Source organism: Penaeus japonicus, unplaced genomic scaffold (assembly GCF_977035675.1).
Source record: "Penaeus japonicus unplaced genomic scaffold, GWHDUDI00000001_assembly GWHDUDI00000006, whole genome shotgun sequence".
NCBI classification, from domain to species: domain Eukaryota; kingdom Metazoa; phylum Arthropoda; class Malacostraca; order Decapoda; family Penaeidae; genus Penaeus; species Penaeus japonicus.
The window spans coordinates 6,542,162-6,562,556 of NW_028234408.1; the positions used below are offsets into that span (position 1 = coordinate 6,542,162).

General features: G+C 44.5%; 1 protein-coding gene across 2 annotated transcripts in view; it reads left to right on the top strand.

Moving 5' to 3' along the window:
- Positions 1-20,395, top strand: part of CenG1A (Centaurin gamma 1A) — a 550,552-nt gene that overhangs the window by 139,041 nt on the left and 391,116 nt on the right. The gene's annotated exons all lie outside the window — the stretch shown is intronic.

Below are 20,395 nucleotides of genomic sequence, written 5' to 3' on the forward strand. Positions count from 1 at the left end.
TGTTTGTATTTGTGTTTGTGTTTGAGAGAGACAGAGAGAGTGAGAGAAAGGGAGGCGGACTGTTGGATTTGTTATTGTTATTGTTTTTGTTTTTGTTATGGGTGGTGGGGTTGGTTGGTTTTTGTGCGGTGTTTTTTATGTGGGTTATGTGTTTTTTTCTGTATTTTGTTTGCTGTTGTCTTCTTCTTTTTCTATTCCTCTTCATCCTCCTCCTCCTCCTCCTCTTCCTCCCTCCCCTTCCCCTTCATCCTCTCCCCTTCCCCCTCCCCTCCGCTCCTCTCCCCTTCCCTTTAATCCTCCGCCCTCCTCCCGCCCATATCCTCCCCTTCGTCCTCCCTCCTCCCCCTCTCATCCCCCCATCATCATCCATCCATATTCTCATCCTCCATCCTCCTCCATCCTCCTCCCTCTCTTTTTTCCCGTCTCCTCCCTCTCCTTCTTCCCTCCTATCCCCTCGTCATCACCATGCCCACCATCACCACAACCGCCATCATCACCATCAATCCCCGAGCCCTGTAAAAACAACAACAACAACAACAACAACACCCTAATCCGAACGTTTACATTTTCACTCTCCTTCGTACCGGGGTCGGCGTCGCCCCGGACCTAATTATTCATTCCTTCGTTCATTATTTCCACTTGCGAGAATCCGATTAGGTTCTTCAAGCCTACAAGTTAGATCCGTATTTCGTGTTAACACTGGGTGGGGTCGTCTCGCCTTCTTGGTCGTGACTTGAGTTGTTTTGTTTTGTTTTTTTAGTTTTTTTATTCATTTTTTTCTTCTCTGTTTTTGTCTTTCTCGTGTTTTTCTTGTTTTTTTTTTCTGTTTCGTTCTCATTTATTTGTTTTTCTTTTTTCGCCTTTTCTGTATTAATTGTTTTTGTCTTCTTTAGTTATTCTGTCTTTTTCTTTCTTTCTTTTATTTGTTTTGATTGTGTTTGTTGTCTTTCTCATTTCACTCTCCTCATTTCCATTTTGGTTTTCTTTTTTTTCTCTCTTTATCTCTGTATTTTTTGGTGACTCCGTTTTTTTGTCTCATTTGTTTTCCTTGTTTGTTTTTTTTCGTTCTCTAGTTTCTTTCCTTCTTCGAGAAAGAGAGAGGGAGAAAGAGAGAGAGAGAGAGAGAGAGAGAGAGAGAGAGAGAGAGAGAGAGAGAGAGAGAGAGAGAGAGAGAGAGAGAGAGAGAGAAGAAAAAATAAAGAAAAAGAGAGAAACAGACAGACAAAGGTTGGGAAGATTACTACAATATCGCTCTTTGCTCGTCGGGCGTGCGTGGGCGGCGTGGGCGGGGTAGTAGTCCACCGGTTGGCGACCCTGTCATCAGCAAATGGACTGGGAGTAAAGTGGGGAACGCGGGAGGTCACGCGAGGAAACTGTTGAGAAAGGAGGGTGGGGGGGAGAGAAAGGGAGGGAGGAGGGAAAAAGGATGAGTGAGAGGGAAAGGGAGTGAAGAGGGATATCTTGCCCGGGAAATGGAGAAAAAGAGAAAGGACGGGAGAGAGGGAGTAAAGAGAGAGAGATTAATATATTGAGAGAAAGAGAGTGTGATGGAAATCGAGGGAAAGATGTTGAGAATGAGAAGGAGAGGGCGATCGAGAATGAAAGAGGGAAATGAGAGAAGGAAGAAAACGAAAAACAAAGGAGAGGGGACGGATAAAGAAGAGAGAGAGAGAGAGAGAGAGAGAGACGAAGCAGTTGTTTTGTCGCCAGATTTAGAGGAAAAATTGAGTCCACTTTTGATTAGAATTATCCTTATTAGGTGGACGTCTTGTATATGGAATAATGTTTTGTTTTTATTACTGTCTATTTTAATTATAATGGCTCTTAGCGTTCTGACGAAATGATGATTATAGAACAGTTGTCATAATCAGTATCATCAAGATCATTATTGCCGTCGTCATCAATACCAATACCAACATCATCATTAACAACACCCTTCATCTTCACTAATCATTATCAGAAACTTAAAAACATACATAACATACAGTTATTCGTAGACGCACACGTACACGCACGCATATAACATATAACATACAACATACAACATACACATACACGCACACATACAACATGTAACATGTAACATACACATACACGCACACATACTACATTCACATACACGCACACATACAACATTCACATATACACGTACACATACACGTACACGCACAGTATACTGTATACATACCCCCCCCCACACACACACACACAGCATACACATACCCGCACACACAGACTCAAACCGAAACCCAAACAAGCAAATCCACTCCCACTTTCCTTCCCTACCTCCCCCTCCCACACACACTACCCCCTCCCTCCGCCCCCACCCCCACCCCCACCTCCTTTACCCAAGTTTAATTCCCACAATACAAACGACACCAATACGCACTTGAGCCTTTTGGCCGTCGGAGGTCGTACCCTAACTGTTCTCGTGTCTACACCTGGCGGAGGGGAACATACATCACGCGTAATGCCGACAGATGGCATCAGTTCTCTAATGGTGCCTGGCTTCTCTTCTCTCTCTCTCTCTTTCTCCCCTCTCTTCTCTCGCTCTCTCACTCTTTCTTTTTCTTTCTTTTTTTCTTCCTCTCTTTCTCTCTCTCTCTCTCTCTCTCTCTCTCTCTCTCTCTCTCTCTCTCTCTCTCTCTCTCTCTCTCTCTCTCTCTCTCTCTCTCTCTCTCTCTCTCTCGCTCTCTATCACTCTCTTTCTTCCTTTTTTCTTTTTTTATTATACTCCTCTTGTTTTTGTTTGTTTTCTTCTCTCTCTTCTAATTGAGCTTCTTTTTCTTCTCTTTCTCTTTTTCTTTCTTTTCTCCTTTTCCTTTCTCCTTCCCCTTCCTCTACTCGTTCTCATCCTTCCATCCTCTTCCTCCTCCTCCTCCTCCTCCTCTTCCTCCTCCTCCCCCTCCTCCTCCTATTTATCCTCCTCCTCCTCCTCCTCCTCCTCCTCTTCCTCCTCTCCCTCCTGTTCACGTCGCGTGGTAAAAAATCGTATTTCCAAAGCTGTTCCACGTGTTTGTTTTGGTATTGTTCAGTTGTCGTTTTTTTCTTCCTTTTATTGTTATTATTATTATAGTCGGTGAATAATACCTTTATGTTATTTCTTTGTGTCGCTTTTATTAGCTACTCCTTTTCGCTTAAATGCGTTTCGATGTGTTGGTGTTTGGGGGCTGTTGAAGCGGCGCTGGATTTTGTGGACACTGTATCAGCTGTGTTTTTATTATTGTTATTATTATCATTATTATTGTTATTATTATTACTATTATTGTTGTTATTTTTGTTATTGTTATGATTTTTATTTTATTATTATTATCATTATTATTATTATTATTATTATTATCATTATTATCATCATCATCATTATTATTGTTGTTGTTGTTGCTGTTATTAAAATCTCATTTGAATACATTCGCTTGGAGCATTTTTTTTGCGACTTTCAAATTTACTCCGATGATATTGGTCGTAACGATAACAATAAACGATTAATTAAAAGGAAAAAAGTAAATTCTTGTAACGACACATATCAAATAAGATAATGATTTTCTTTTCCTTGTTTTCCTCTTCTTTCTTCCTCTCTCTCCCTTTTTTTTTAAGTGAATTCCGCGGGTGATAACAGGCTCCCTAATTATTCCCGATTCCCAGAAGGCGTTGGAGGTAATTAGGAGAATAATTACCTGATAACAGCTCGCTCGCTCGCATCGGACTCCCCCGGGGCGATGTGGGCGCTTTGGATCGCTTTTGATTTTTGATTTTAGATTTTTGATTTTTGATGTTGATTTTTTATTTTTTTTTAGTTGATTTAGATTTTTTATCTTGATTTGTTTGTTGATTTTGATTTTGATTTTGAATCTTGATTTTGATCTTTATTTTAGATTTTAGATTTTGATATTTATTTTAGATTTTAGATTTTGATCTTGATTTTGGGTTTTGGTTTTGAATTTTGATTTTTTTTTTTTGGGGGGAGGGGGTTAATGTGGATTTTGTCTCGGGAATTTGTGGAAGGGATTTTTGCTTTGATTTTTTTCTTTGTAGATTTGTTTTTGTTTCTGGGTGGATGGATTTTGATTTTTGATTTGTTTTGGTTTTAGAATTAGGTTATCATGGATGTCTTTTTTATAATATATAAATGTTTTGGCCTTTTTTTTCGAGAGGTTTTGAATTTTGAATTCGCTGATGAATTTTGGATATTCTATAAAGATTTAGGCCTAGATTTTATTTTTATTTTTGATATCACGGTATTCTTAGAATTCATCTGTTTATGTAATTTAGATTGAATATCCTTTTTGTAATATATGTTATTATTTTCGTTGTTTATGCTGTGAGATATTTGTTGTTGATTGAGGTCACTTAAAATTAAAAACAAAATACAAATACACAAAGATAAAACGAAAAAGGCATTTAAGATAGATCAATAGATGAATGGCTAAACCAGAATGTGATGTGAAAGATAAGAATGCAGTTAGAGGACGGAAAATCAAGAATGATAAATAAATAAATGCATATATATATTGATAGTTAATGATAATAGTAACTATAACTATATAGACTATACCAACACTAAGGAGATCGAAATATGTCATCTAGAATTGAAGAAAGTAATAGCAACTTCTAGAACTTGAAAAAATAATATCTTTAATGTTAAAGAATAATTTTGAAAAAATGAAATAAAAAGAGTAAAAGACTTTTGATATCCACCATAATATTGGCTTCAGATCTCGCCGCCATTTTGTTTTGAGGGGAGACGGCGGATAGAAAGAGGAAAAAGGGGGAATTAAGGAATTTCTTGTCGGGAATATATGTAGTTTTAGGAAGGAGGGAGAGAGGTAGGAAGGTAGGTAGTAGTAGTGGTAGTAGTAATAGTAGTTGTAGTAGATAGGTAGATAGGGAAGGAGGGAGACAGGCAAGCAGGAAGAGAGAGAGAGAGAGAGAGAGAGAGAGAGAGAGAGAGAGAGAGAGAGAGAGAGAGAGAGAGAGAGAGAGAGAGAGAGAGAGAATGTTAGCATGATTGAAACACCTGTTGCAGTTGCGCTCCATCTTGTTCCCTGTCCAAGTATCTTCCTTGCATGATTTCCATCCTAGTTTTTTTTTCCTTATTCGTCTTCTCTTTCCTTTCCTTTCATTTTTCCCATGTCATCTAAGGTCCTTTTTTTCACTCGATTATCTTTGTAGCTTCACTATTCTTTTTTTTCTTCTTCTTCTCTTATCTCCTCTCTTTGCTTTCTCTCGGTTTTTCCTTTTTTTTTTGTATTGTCTCTCTCTTACACATTTCTCCTTTTGCCTCATTATCTCCTCCCCTTTTCTTCTCCTCATCCCATTCCTATTCCCCCCCCCCCTCCTATCTTTCCCCACTCTCTCCTTCCATGTCCCACTTCGTTAATTTTCATATTTTTTTATTTATATTATTTTTTATTTTATGTCTCTTTCACAACCCCCCAACCCCACCCCACCCCTCCACATGACCCCCCTGTATGCAACGCCCGTGTTAGGTGACTGACCGCTTGGGGGCGTTTCCTGCGATACCCGATGCTGGAAGGTCTCTGCCTCTCACTTTAATGCTCCCTGGCCCCCCTCTCTGTCTTTCTTTCTTTCTTTTTTATTCTGCATTGCTGTTTTTTTGTGTCTATGTTTATCTCTTTCTCTCGATCTTTTTTTTTCGTTCTCTGTCTTTCTCTTGTATCTTTCTCTCATTCTTTTTGTCTGTCTTCTCTCTCTCTCTATCTATCTATCTATCTCTATCTCTCCCTCTCCCTCCCCCTCTCTCCCTTTCTCTCTCCCTTTCTCTCTCCCTCCCTCCCTTCTTCCCTCCTTCTGTCCCACTCCCACTCCTCCCTCCCTCCCTCTTTCTCCCCCACACACACCCCTCCTCCTTCCTCCTTCCACCTTCTCTTGCCTGCGTGTGTGAAAGACCACTTATTTTATTAAATTATCATAAACTACTGTTTTCGAGAAAAAAAGACTAACAGGCAAGAATAGAGAAGAAAAACAAAACCATAAAACAAAAGCACGAAAATATGACCATCGTTTACAATACACCGTGAAATGCGCTTTTAATTATTATAGTCGATAAATGATAATTGACATTTTGTTGTCGCCAATACAACTGCTGTTATGCTGCAATTATTTTGACCGGTGCAATTGCAGATTATAATTACGACTGTATTGGAGCGCACCGAAACCACGGCGATGATAATTAATGATATTGCAATAATGCTGTGTCATTATCGCGAGTAATGAAATAGGTCGTGGTAATTACATATATACTCACGTCGTCCTTGAGTGGTGTGCAGGAAGAGGAGAAGGAGGGGAGGGGGAGGGGGATAGGAGGGTGTGCAAGTTGGGGTAGAGGAGGATATTGTGGAGGAGGAGGAGGTGGTGGTGGTGGTAGGAGGAGGAGGAGGGGGAAGAGGAGGGTGTGGAATTTGGGGTAGAGGAGGATATTGTGGAGAAGGAGGGGAGGAGGGTAGGAGGAGGGGGGTAGGAGGAGGTGGTGATAGTGGTGGTTGGGTTAGAGGAAGACTGTGTAGAGGTGGATGGAGAAAAGAGTAATTGGAGTAGGAATAGGACTAATAGAAAGAGGAGGAGGAGGTAAGGAGTAGGAAAAAAACAACAACGATGACAGACGCGACGAAAAACTTTTTGACGCAACGGCGTAACTAGAAAAGTTCTTTTTCCAAAAGAAAATACGAATTTAAAGGGTTCAGGAGAGAGAGAGAGAGAGAGAGAGAGAGAGAGAGAGAGAGAGAGAGAGAGAGAGAGGGGGGGGAAGGGGAAGAGGAAGAGGAAGGGCAGAGAGCGAGATGAAAGGAGAAAGAGAGGAAGAGAGAGAGAGTAAAGGAGAGAGAAAGAGAGAGACCGAGACGGAGACCGAGACCGAGACCGAGACCGAGAGACCGAGAGACCCAGGGCGTGAGCGTGAGCGAAAGAGCGAGTGTAGGAGAAAGAAATATCCTAGGGTATGTAAAGGCCTTTCAAAATGGTCTATTTCCTCCTCTGGAACCTTCTCCCTTTTGTCCATGTGGAGCTGAAAGGGGAAGGTCAAAACGGAAGGAATCGCTGACTCATGTTTTGGGTAGGCATAGAGGGAGAGAAAAAGGATGATGATGACGATATGGAAAAAGAAGGGCGGAGAAAAGGGAAGACATCTAGGAGGAGGAGGAGACGGAGAAGGAGAAGGAGAGGCGGGGAAGGGATAGACAGCAAATAAGAAAAAGAAGAAATACAGAAATAGGGACAGACGAAGAAGAAGAAGGAGGAGAGAAAGAAAGGACCTAACAGCAGTGCGTATAAAGAAAAGAAATAAATAAAGAAAGAAAAATCCGTGAACCATGAGCGCAATCGTGTGGGGATGGGGCGGAGGGCGGAGGAAGGGGGGGGGGGGAAGCCGGGATAGGAGGAGGGGGGGGGAGCCGGAAGAGGATGACTCGTCCCTAGGTCTCGTTGAGGAATGGAAAGAATGAATGAATGAATGAATGAATGCGTACCTTTGTAGCTTTTTAGGTTGGTGTTTATATGTTGATTGTTGGGATTGTTTTTTTTTTATGATCATTGTTATTAATTGTTGTTGTTATTAGTGTTTGTTATTTTTGTTGTTGTTGATTATTATAGTGATTGTTATATTATGCGTGTGTGTGTTTGTTTGTGCGTGTTGTCAGTGTTTTACCCTTATGATGATGATATTATTTTATTTGTCTAGAAGAAAAACATGTCAAATGTTTGATAACATTTTCGTAAATATATTTTCGCTGCGCCTTTTAGCGAAATGACACGCCATTTGAGCGATATTTCATGTCGCTAAAAAGAGAGAAAAAAACATCAAGAGCGAAGAAAGGGCAAGGGGGGGGGGAAGGAAAGGGAGATGGAGTTAAAGAGAGGAGAGGAAGGAAAATGGATAAGAGAGGAATAGGGAGAGGTGGAGGGAGGTAGAGAGGGGAAAATAAGGAGAGAGAGGGATAAATAAGGAGAGAAAGAGAGAGAGAGAGAGAGAGAGAGAGAGAGAGAGAGAGAGAGAGAGAGAGAGAGAGAGAGAGAGAGAGAGAGAGAGAGAGAGAGAGAGAGAGAGGGGGGGGGGGCAAATAGAAGAGAGAGAGAGAAAGAGAATGAGAAAAAGAGAGAAACAGAGACAGAGATACTTACTATCGTTACATGTCCGCTGTATCGCCTCTGTTATTGTATTCGCCTTGCCTTTGTGTCGAAACTACACGTGACGACTTTTCATTCATATCAGTCTGACTTTTTGCATGGCAATGGAAGCCTCTATTAAACGACAAGGAAACTGTAATTTAGATTCTTACTTCACATATCACTTATTGTTATTATGATTTCATTACTCTTTTCGCACCGGAAGGTAGTCGCTTTGTGACGTCATTCACGGCTTAGGGTCGCTCCCTGTCTTCTTCTTGTGTTTTATTGTTGTTATTGATATTGGTGAATTGATTGGAATTTATTATCCTGTGGAGGGGGGGGGGGAGGTCTGTTTGCGTGTGTTTGTTGTCTTGTGTGTGTATTTTTTTTGTGTGTATTTGGGGGTTGTTATGGTTATTGTTTTTGTTTTGTGTTTTGTTCATTGGTTATTATTATTTGTGTATTTTATATTATTATCATTATTATTATCATTAGTATCATTATTGATTTTGTTGATTTGTTTATCGATTTTATTGTTTTCTTCGAATTAAGTTTTGTGTAGATAGTGTCCTTGTTATTGAGTAACGCATTGCGATTGCAAAGCATGAGTATTAAGATTTAAGAATATGAGTAAAGATCGTGAGTAAAATATTTTGAGTGATAGGTGTGAGTAAAAAGTGTGTGGGCCAAGAAAACAAGAAGTCGAATATTTGAGTAAAGAGTAATTCCTGAATGCGAGTGGATTACCGCGAGTGAAGAGCAACGGCGATAGCGTTGATGAATCGGCGACACCGGAAGTAAAAAGCCGGGCGTCATGGCGAGCCGTCGCGACGTTACATTGCGCCGTGACGCTGGCAGGTGATTTGTTACCCCTTTTTATTTATTTTAATTTTTTTCCGTCTCTCTCTCTGCTCTTCATAAGTTCGTGGTTTTGCCCCCCGCTGCTTTGGGTGTTTATTGCGTCTGTCTGTTCGGTTTGTTTTATTGGCCTTGTTCGGCTGTGTATGGAGGCGTGTTCGGTTGTGTACGGAGGCATGCTCGGCAGTGGCTTTGGTTTCGCTCGGGAGATTTTTTTTTGGGGGGTGGCTAAGAATTCGGTCTTTGATTTGTTTCCGTTGTCCTGCATTTGAGTGTGTATGCGTGATTGCGTACTTGTGTTTGTGTGTGGGTGCGTTTTGATGTGTGTGTGTGTGTATATGTGTGTGTGTGTGTGTGTGTGTGTGTGTGTGTGTGTGTGTGTGTGTGTGTGTGTGTGTTAGCATGTGTTTTGAGAGAGAGTGAGAAAGAGACAGAGAAAGAGATAAAACTAGCGTCGGTACGTGTGAACCCCCATCCGTATGAAAATCATCCTTCATTTTCTCAAAAGTCATGATCTGATAATCATTCCCTCGGCATCTCAAAGAAAGATGACGGAAGTAATAAGGCGGACCCGAGTAGCGTGACGGAAGTGACTGAATGAGGAGAGCGAGAAGGGCGAAGCAGGGAGGATGAATGCGAGTGGGGACAAGTCCGCTACGCGAGTCGTTTACTACGTTGACGATATCGTGACACGTTGGGACATGTTGCGCATTTCTGAATTTCTTAAGCTCCGTTATTTTGTTACTTTTAATTTTTGTTTTTTGATTTGTTTGTTGCTCTGTGTATGCATTTTCTTCTTGCTCTCTTTATTCTCCTTCCTTTCTTTACTCTCTCCATCCTCTCTCTACCTCTCAGCTCCACAGGTGTGCTCTTACTCCCTCATCCCCTCCCCCTCCCACTCCCCCTCCCCCTCCCCTCCCCTCCCCTCCATCATGCTAGGTTAGTAGTTATAGATACATAGAAAAGGTGAGGCAGGTGTTGTGTATAGGGAGGGAGGTGTGTGTGTGTGTGTGTGTGTGTGTGTGTGTGTGTGTGTGTGTGTGTGTGTATGTGCGTGTGCGTGTGCGTGTGCGTGTGTGTGTGTGCGTGTGTGTGCGTGTGCGTGTGTGTTTACGTATGCCATATTGTGTGTATGTGTTTACGTATGTCATATTGTGTGTGGGTGGGTATTTACCTATGCATATTGTGTGTGTGTGTGTCTATATGTGTATGTCTCAATGTCTGTATGTAAACCGAACAAGTGTTAGCGTATTCCGAAGCGAGTGCATGTGTGTGTGTGTGTGTGTGTGTGTGTGTGTGTGTGTGTGTGTGTGTGTGTGCCAATTTATGTGTATAGACCACACAAGTGTTGCGTATATGTCGAAGTGTGTGCATGTGTGTGTGTGTGGGCGAGCTAATTGAGCGATAGACTCTCTCATACATAATTCAGGTGTGGTTTTCATTCATCATCGGCTGCCCCTTGAGCGAGTCTCCGGCCAGGTAATGAAGAGGAAGGTGGAGGAAGGGAGAGGGAGGGTGGGGGAGGGGAGATGTGGGAAAGAGAAGGGAGGGGAGGGGTGTAGTGGGGTGTAGTGGGGAAAGGAGGAAGGGGGTGTGACCTTTAGCGGGTATTTCGGGTTATGTTGTGCTGTTTCTTTGTTGGTAGTGTCTTTGTCTATTTATGTTTTTTTTTTTGTTTTGTTTTACCGATGGTGTTGTCTTTCTCCTTTTTTTTCTTCCTTCCTTCCTTCTCCCTCCCTTCCTTCTTCCTCATCCATTTCTTCATTCTCCTGCTAATCCTAATCATCCCTTTCCTCTTCTTGCTCCTCTTCCTCCTCTTCCTCCTCTTCTTCTCCTTCCCCCCCCTCCTCTTCCTCCTATTCCAAATCCTACTCCTAATCATCCCCTTCCTCCTCTTCCTCCCCCCCCCCCTACCACCACTACTACTAAATCACTATAATATATTTCATATCCAAATGATCTTATTATTTATTGATATATATGTTTTCCTTTTTCTCTCCCTCCAGGTCAGTTGAAAGTTCTACCGTGTTGAGGTGGTCTGCAGAAGGTGTACGTACGTGTTTCTTGTCGTTCTGATCTCCTTTCTTTATTGCTATCGACGTCAGAGATAAAATCCTGGTGATAGCCTGTATTATATATATATATATATATATATATATATATATATATATATATATATATATATATGTGTGTGTGTGTGTGTGTGTGTGTGTGTGTGTGTATGTATGTATATATATTTTTTTTCTTTTTTTTTCGTCGTCATTGTGTTCTCGATAAAGTGTCATTGTCACTATTATCTTTCCATTTATAGAGGAATTGTTTTGCCGTAAAGAAATGTTGTTTTTTTGGTTTGCTTTTTCTTTTTTATTATAGCACTTAATGTACTTCTCCCGTTCTCTGAGTTTTCCCTTAGTCAGTTTTTACCGCCACCCCACCCACCCTCCTCTTCTTCTTTATGGTCCATTTCCTTTTTTTCTCCATTTACTATTCCTTCTCCGCCTCTTCTTCCACTTCTCCACCTCCTTCTTTTGTTTTTCCTTTTCCCTCTCCCACTTACCTCTGCTAGTTGCCTTCCACTTTCGTATATTCCTCTCCTCTTCTATCTCTCCTTCTCCCACTCCTCTTCCGTTTCTCCATCTTCTACTTACCTCCACTCGTCCTCTTCCATTTCCCCATCTCCCTCTCCTCTTCCACTGCTCCATCTTGTCCACCTCCCACTTAATTCTACTTGTTTTCTTCCACCTCCCAATCTCCCTCTCATCGTCCATTGCTCGTCCATCCTCTCCTCTTCCTCCTCTCCGTCTTCCTCTCTTCACCCCTGCCACCTCTCCCCCCCCCCTCTGCCACCAGAATCCTTCCTCCAGACTCCCCTTTTCCCACGCGTGCAAGGTCCGTCCTCCTTGCAGCGGATCCAGCGTTATCTTGCAGCGAATGTGTCTGGATGGAATTGGATCTCATGATTGTTGTTGTTGTTGTTGTTTTTGCTTCATTAGAGTCATTGTTTGTCTTTGGGTTTCGTTTTTTTTATAAATCTGTATTTTTATGTTTATTTTTTTTTTTAGATTTTGTATTTGATTTTTTTTCTCTTATTTTATTAGTGACTTTGAAGTATATATATATATATATTTTTTGTTTGTGTGTGCATGTTACGTCTACGCACATGAGCCTGTATTTACACGTGTTTTAATACATATGTTCGGGCATTCATGTTTCTGTATCCGCATCTGTTATTCGCGAGTATGTGTATGTGTGCCTGCACATGTGACATTGCAAGTGTTTCCCTGTGTGCTTCAAGGCAGACAGCTGTTCGCTCGGAGGTAACTTGTTCTTCCTGATTTTCACGTTCATCAAGGATACTTTAGGACTGCAGACGCTCTTTGTCCACCCACCCACCCCATCCCCTCCTCTCTCTAACTGTGTGTGTATGTGTGTGTGTGTGTGTGTGTGTGTATGTGTGTGTGTGTATGTATGTATGTATGTATGTATATATATGCATACTCAGGATGATCAGAAAGTGGGTGGGGAGATGAGGGAGAGAGGGAGGGAGGGAGGGAGGAGGAAAAGAGAGAGAGAGAGAGAGAGAGAGAGAGAGAGAGAGAGAGAGAGAGAGAGAGAGAGGGGGGAGGGGGGGTTAATTCCCCCACCCACTCCAACCCCAATGTTCCCACCCCACAATGAGTCGTAACATGATATGCGACGTCGGAATGGCGGCCTCGTCTGCCTGCAAGGACGAACTGCTGCATGGCTCTGGCTATTTAACTCCCTGGCTCTCTGGTTCTCTGGCTCTCTGGTTCTCTGGCTCTCTGGTTCTCTGGTTCTCTTGCTATTTGGCTCTCTGGCTCTCGAGATCTTACTCTTTTGTCTTCCCCCTGTTTTATTCGCCTCTCTTCTTGTCCTCTGCCTTTTTTACCTTTTTACATCACATTTCTACTTCTAATGCTCTCTCTTTCTCTCTCTCTCTCTCTCTCTCTCTCTCTCTCTCTCTCTCTCTCTCTCTCTCTCTCTCTCTCTCTCTCTCTCTCTCTCTCTCTCTCTCTCTCTCTCTTTCTCTCTCTTTCTCTCTCTCTTTCTCCCTCTCTTTTTTCTCTCTCTCCCTCTCCCTCTCCCCCTCCCTTTCCCCCTTTCCCCCTTCCTTGCTCTCTTTCTCTCCCTCTTATTCCCCTCCCTTTCCCCTCCCTTTCCCCTCCCTTTCCCCATGGGTGATTTCGGGACGATGTAAGGGGAGGAAGGCACGTTCCTCTTCTCCCCTTTCTCATTATCAGGGAAGGAAGTGGAGGAGGTGGTGGGAGGAAACAGGGATAGGATGGGAAATAGGAAAAGCAGAGGAATAGAGAGGAGGAGGGAGGAAGGGAGAAGAGGGAGGAGGAAGGAATAGGGAGAAAGAAAGGAAGGAAGGATGGAAGGAAGGAAGGAATGACGAAAAGGGAGGGAGGAGGAAGAGGGAGGAGAGAGGAAGAATAAGAAGAAGGATGAGGAGGGAGTAAAGAGGGAAGAGGGCTGAACAGGAGGAATAACAGGAGGGGATGCGAGAGATTATCAGACCTTGTTACCGGCCGATGAGGATGCATTCGCCAACGGGTGCCAGCGCTTAGCTTGCGCGAGTGCCACCAACGCCAACTTCGCCACTTCTCCACCAAGACTGGACTGAGGAGAGAGCCGGCGAGATAGCTGTGTCACTCCCCCTTCTCCCCCATCTCCCCCATCTCCTCCATTCCTTCGTTTTTTTTCCCTCCATTCCCTCACTCATACCTTCTCCTTATCCCTCCCCTAATCTCCTTCGTCTTCTTCTTCTCCTTATCCTTCTTCTTGTCCTCCTTCTTCTTCTTTTTCTCTTCCTTTTCCCTTCCCCACCCTTTCCTTATCCTCTCATTCTCCTCTCTTATCCCCCATCGCCATCAGGAGGGAAGGGGGGAGGGGTAGGAGGGAGGGAGGGGAGGGGCTGATACGGGTGCCACCTTCCACTGATGAGATGAGCGGGTCAGGTTTTAGGAGGATGGTGGGGGTAGCTGGAGGGATGGAGGGCGAGAAGGAATTGTGTCGGGAGGAGAGGAAGGAGAGGGGAAGGGAAAAGGAAAAGGAAAGGGAAAGGGAAAGGGAAGGATAGTAGGGAGGAACGGAGGGCGAGAAGGAAATTTGTCGGGAGATGAGGGAGAAGAAGGGGTGAGAGGGAGGGAAGGAATAAGGAAGAGAGAGGACAAGGGAAAGGATAAGTAAGAGAGCTTGAGGGAGAGAAATGGGAAGAATAGAGAGAAAGAGAGAGAGAGAGAGAGAGAGAGAGAGAGAGAGAGAGAGAGAGAGAGAGAGAGAGAGAGAGAGAGAGAGAGAGAGAGGGAGAGAGAGAGAGAGAGACGGAGGACGGACGGAAGACGAGAATGAGTGAGGCGCACGGGTGCCACTTGTTACATAAAGATAAAAAGGAGGGGAGGAGTAATGAGTGAGATAACGAAGATTGGGAATGTCTGTGGGAGGGTGAAGTGGAGGCGGATTTTTCCTGTTATTGTTCTCTCTCTCTCTCTCTCTCTCTCTCTCTCTCTCTCTCTCTCTCTCTCTCTCTCTCTCTCTCTCTCTCTCTCTCTCTCTCTCTCTCTCCCTCTCTCTCTTTCTCTTTCTCTCTCTTTCTCTCTCTTTCTCTCTCTCTTTCTCTCTCACTCTCATTATGTTTCTGTTACTGCCTTTTCGTCATCTCCTCCTCCATCTTCTTGTACTTCTTCTTCGTCTTTTTCTTCGTCATTTTCTTCTTCATCATCATCTTCTTACTTTTCTTCTTCTTCTTCCTTTTCTCCTTCTTCCTTTTCTTCTTCTTACTTTTCTTCTTCTTCCTTTTCTTCTTCTTCTTCTTCTTCTTCTTCTTCTTCTTCTTCTTGTAGAGATGAAGGCAGTGATGATGGTGAAAATGGCAACGTTGTAGAAATACAATAATGACGTTAACGATAACTACAAACAATTAATCACAGTTTGACTTTTGAAGGAGCAGTGTGTCAAAGAAACTTTCCTTGTAGTAGAGGATGAAGGGGACAGGGGAGGAAGAGGAGGAGGAGGGAGAGGGAGGAGGAGAGGGAGGGGGAGGGAGAGGGGGATGGGGGGATAGATAAGCGCAAGTGCATGGCTAAGAGTAAAGAAAAACTGCCATTAAGACTGCCATGAAGAGTCAGCGGGTTGGCAGTGTCCCGGATGTGAGGGGGGAGAGATGAGATGGAGGGTGGGGTGGGGGGTGGGGGAGGGAGAGAAGATGGTGTTGTCATGAGGAGACATGGGGTGGGGCGGAGGTGGGAGAGTTGCAATTGACGAAGAGTTGAAAGAGATGATAAGAAGCATGGCAGAACGGAGAATGAGGGGATGAATATAGAACAGACAAATAGAATAAAAAGAAAAAGAGGTAGAAGAAATATAAGTGGAAAATACGAAAAACGGGAAAGAACGAAAGGAAAGGAAAAGCGAAATGACATAATAAAGACAGCACAAGGCCGTAACGCAGACGGCGGTGATGTAGGAGCGTCAGAATGTCCGTTAATTAAGGGCATTTAGGATGTCTGTAGGAGAGAGAGGTGGGGGGGGGTAGGCGGAGGTCGAACTCATTACGATGGTGATGATGGTAAGGATGATGATTTTATTGCTTTTTGTTGAAGGTGACGTAATCGGTTGGTTGGTTGTCTTGTGCACACACACACACACACACACACACACACACACACACACACACACACACACACACACACACACACACACACACACACACACACACACACACACACACACACACACACACAGTCGGTTGGTTGGCAGGCCTGGCACATACCGTTCACGTAACCTGAATGGGTCGCTTTTGTGAACTAATCAGCGATCGCCGTTCTGTCCCATCCATAAAACCATAGTAACAAAAGCATAAAATGTTCAGCGTCGAGTAAATCTTTAAATTCACGGAGTTCCTGAAAGAGCTGTTTTCTTCTTCTTGTTCTTCTTTACCGAGAAGACTTGTACGAAGCGTCCATAGGTCTTCTAAGACTATCCTTTTGTGGGGCTTTCCTGTGGAGTATCCCACAGGAGGTTGGTGTACTTCCCAAAATTCTTCTTGTTGTCGCTTAGGCGGTGTGTTTCTTTACACTTGGCTGCGTGGCCTGTAGTAACCTGTCACTGCAAACTGTAACCTGTGCCGTATCCTGTTATCGTACCCTGCTTATGCGTACCCCCGGCAGCCTCCTCTACAGGTCCTATGGCTGTTTATCTGCGTCTTATAGTTGTCAGCAACTGGTCTGTAACCTTTTATAGGCGGCGTAGACTCGTCCGTACGTGTGTTATAATCCCTCAGGTCCAATTTATAGCCGTCTACGTGTGCCTTATTGCCATCTATAGTCCGTAAGTGCCCAACCGTTCCTGATACCACTCCAGCACCCCAACGTTGATACCAACTTAGTCTGACAATTTTTAGTTAAACTTGAATCGAATATAAGCTAGTAAGTATCCCCTAACCCAGATCTAACATAACCTAACTTAACCTAACCCCTTCTAACCCGATATGACCCAATCCAATCCAACCCAATCCATCCTGACCAAACCTAACCTAACGTAACCTGACCTAACCTAACCTAACCTAACCTAACCTAACCTAACCTAACCTGACTTTACGTATTCTAGCCTAAGTCTAACCTCACCTAGCATAGCATAGCATAGCGCAGCTAGGCCTAGCCCGCCGCTGTTAAGCATGACAATTAAATGCGCCTTTCAGTGCCATTATCCATTTTCTCGCCGTCTGATCGTTACGTCACGGAGGGTGGGATGGTTGAGGGGGGAATGCGGGGGAGGGGTAGTAAAAGGAGGAATAGGAGAGAAGGAGGAGGATAGGGAGGAAACGTGGAAATGAGGGATTGAGTAAATGACAGAGGAAGGGAGGGAGTGAGAAAGGGTGAGAGGGAGAAGAGAAGGGAAGGGAAAAGAGACATAGGGATAGAAGAGGAGGAGATAAGAGAATGAAAGGAACGGGAGGAAGAGATGGAGGAAGATGACTTGCAGGAAGAGGATATGGAGGAGGTAAGAGGTAGGAGGAGGAGGAGGAGGAGGAGGGACACGCCCACCTCTGCGTCACGGCCATTAGCCAGGGATACCGTACATGCCTCGTAAGCGTCACCGTAACTTTCACCGTAACCGACACTATAATGACGGTTGTTTTGTCCCTTTCGGCTGTCGTTAGCGGCGGCGTGGCGTGAGCGGGGGCGGCAACGTCACGGTGGGTGTCCGAAGGTGTCTACGGGCGTCTACGGGCGTCCTTTTCGTCGTTGATAGCCCTTCTCGTTGATGGGAGACTGTGCTTGCTCCTTGTCTGTCTGTTTCTGTTTTCCATCTCTTCTTGATTTGTATTTTTCTATCTATTTTTTTGTTTGTATTGTATCGTTTGTTTCATAATTTTTTTCCAGTTATTATCCCTCCTCTAGTTCCTCCTCCTCCACCTTCACCTACCACTTCCATCTTTACCTTTATCTCTAATGACACTTCCATCCCCGACTCTCCCTCTTCCTCCCTCATCCCTTTTTCCCTTCCCTTGCCTTCCCTCTCCTTCCCTCTCCTTCCCTTTCCTTCCTGTCTCCGCGGAATCCTCCCTAATGAGGGTCATCAGCATTCTCATCTCGGTGCTGCAGGTTTTCCTCTCGACTATCATCCGTCATCCGTCGTCCGCCATCTGTCATCCATCCATTATCATCCGCCGCCCATCGTCTCTCAACAGCCATCCGTCATTCATCGCCTATCAACACTCATCCATCATCCGTCCAAAGTCAACCGTCAAATGACACCCATCATCCGTTTATTGTCATATGTCATCCGGCAACTCATCTGTCATCCGTCGTCTGCCATCCGTCATTCGTCTGTTCCTCTGGCATCCGTCGTCTGTCATCCATCATCGACTCTTCATGTTTTGAAGTACTAGTTTTGATTTACTGTTTGTTTAGTGCGTGTGGAGGAGGAGGAGAAGGGGAAGGGGAAGGGGAGAGGAGAGAGGAATTAAAGGGGTAGGGGAGGGAAAGGGAAGAGGAAGGGGAGGAGGAGAAAGGGAAGGGGAGAGGGAGAGAGGAATGGAAGGGGTAGGGGAGAGAAAAGGGAAGGGGAAGGGGGGAGAGGAATGAAAGGGGAGGGGGAGGGGGAAGGGGAAGGGGAAATCGAGAAATAAGTCGAGGATGAAAGAGAAATAAACACACACACACACAAACACACACACACACCTCCACGCAGGGAAATGGGAGAAACCACAAAAATCCTGCAACAATTGAAAATTTCATTCCATGGTAGATGTAGTACGACAATGACACGCAACGCAACGGAAGTGCAGGTACTCTATGACAGGGCGTGACGGCGGCTGTCACATTGGCGGGCGTGAGTGTAGAGGATGGGAGGGAGCGTGAGGCTTTAGGTTGAGGGGAGCGCAGGCGTTTGTAGGCGAGTTGGGTTGGCTGTGTTTGCGTGTGAGATGGGCGGCTGTGTGTATGCGAGCGGGGCGGGGCGGGGCGGGTAAGTGGGTGGGTGGTGGGAAGCTGAGGTGTGAGAGGCGAAATGTAGGCTATATAAGGACATACATACAGACACGGACGTAGGCTTATAGATATATACACGAACACGAGAGTATGCATACACACATGCACGCACGCACTCAGTCACTCACTCACTCACTCACTCACTCACTCACTCACTCACTCACTCACTCACTCACTCACTCACTCACCCACCCACCCACCCACCCACCCACTCACTCACTCACTCACTCACTCACTCACTCACTCACTCACTCACTCACTCACTCACTCACTCACTCACTCACTCACTCACACACACACACACACACACACACACACACACACACACACACACACACACACACACACACGTACACATCTCCCCCTCCCCCTCCCCACCCTATCCCACGCATACACCCCTTGTCGGCGGGCTAAGCGTAAAGGGCTTTGCATGTTCTCAAGGCATGTGAAGAGTTTTAAGGTCAGTGCTTCTTAAAACCCAGCTTAAAGAGAGAGGTAGACAGGTGTGCATGCTAGCCTGGCAGGTAAGTAGGTAAGTAGGCAGGCAGGCAGGCAGGCAGGAGGACAGGTACACCGATATGAAGACAGGCTGACAGGTACGTCAAATGACAGACATAGATAGGTAAAAAACGGATATAGACAAATAAACTGAGGGATTGGAAGCAAGATGAATATGGAGAGAGGAAGAGGGCTTCATGAGGATACACACACACACGCACAGGCATACGCATACACACACACACACACACACACACACACACACACACACACACACACACACACACACACACACACACACACACACACACACACACACACACACATACATACATACATACACATGCGTCCACACGTCCACACGCCCACACTCACAATTTCCCGATCGTCTATTACACATGTTCTGTTTTTTTCTGTTCTTTTAGTCGGTGTAGTTGTTATTCCAAAAGGCCCCGAGCATGACGCAAATACAGGTACACGGGCGCGGGCGTTGGGTTCGGAATGTTGTAGTTGGGCGTGGGTGGGGAGGCGGGGGCGGGCGGCAGGTATTGGGATTGTATTTTATCTCTACATGAGGATTTTTGTTGTTGTTGTTGATCTTTTTATGGCGCTGTTGTTGTTAGGGTGGTTCGGTAGTTTAGTTTTATAGGAATTAACCCCCCTTTTTTGTTCTTTTTTGTTATTTTTATGAATTATTTAGGTTATTGTTGTAAGAGTCAACCCACTTCTCGAGAGAAAAAAATCATGAGTTGAACCTATTAAGTTTCTCTTCTCTCTCTCCTCTCTCCTCTCTCTCTCTCTCTCATTCTCTCTCTCTCTCTCTCTCTCTCTCTCTCTCTCTCTCTCTCTCTCTCTCTCTCTCCTTTCTCTCCTTTCTCTCATCTCTCTCTCTCTCTCTCTCTCTCCTCTCCTCTCTTTCCCTTTTCTCCTCTCTCTCTGTCATCTCTCTCTCCTCTCTCCTCTCCTCTCCTCTCTCTCCTTTCTCACCTCTCTCTCTCCTCTCTCTCTCTCTCTCTCTCTCTCCCTCCCTTCCTCTCTCTCTCTCTCTCTCTCTCTCTCTCCCCCCCTCCCTCTCTCTCTCTCTCTCTCTCCCTCTCCCTCCCCCTCCCCCCCCCCCCCTCTCTCCCTCCCTCTCCCTCCCCCTCCCTCCCCCTCCCTCCCCCCCTCCCCCTCCCCTCTCCTCTCCACCTCTATTACAATGTCAAAGGTGTTAAGATCCTTTTTTTCTGCTTATTCACCTACTTATCATTAGGGGCCCGTTTACTTTGTTTATTTATTTATCTATTTATCTTTATATATTTATCTTTATCTATTTATCTATTTTAGGTTGCACATACAGAACACTGCTGCACGAATATCCTATATATATACGTTACTACTTAGACACTTAAAAAAACAAC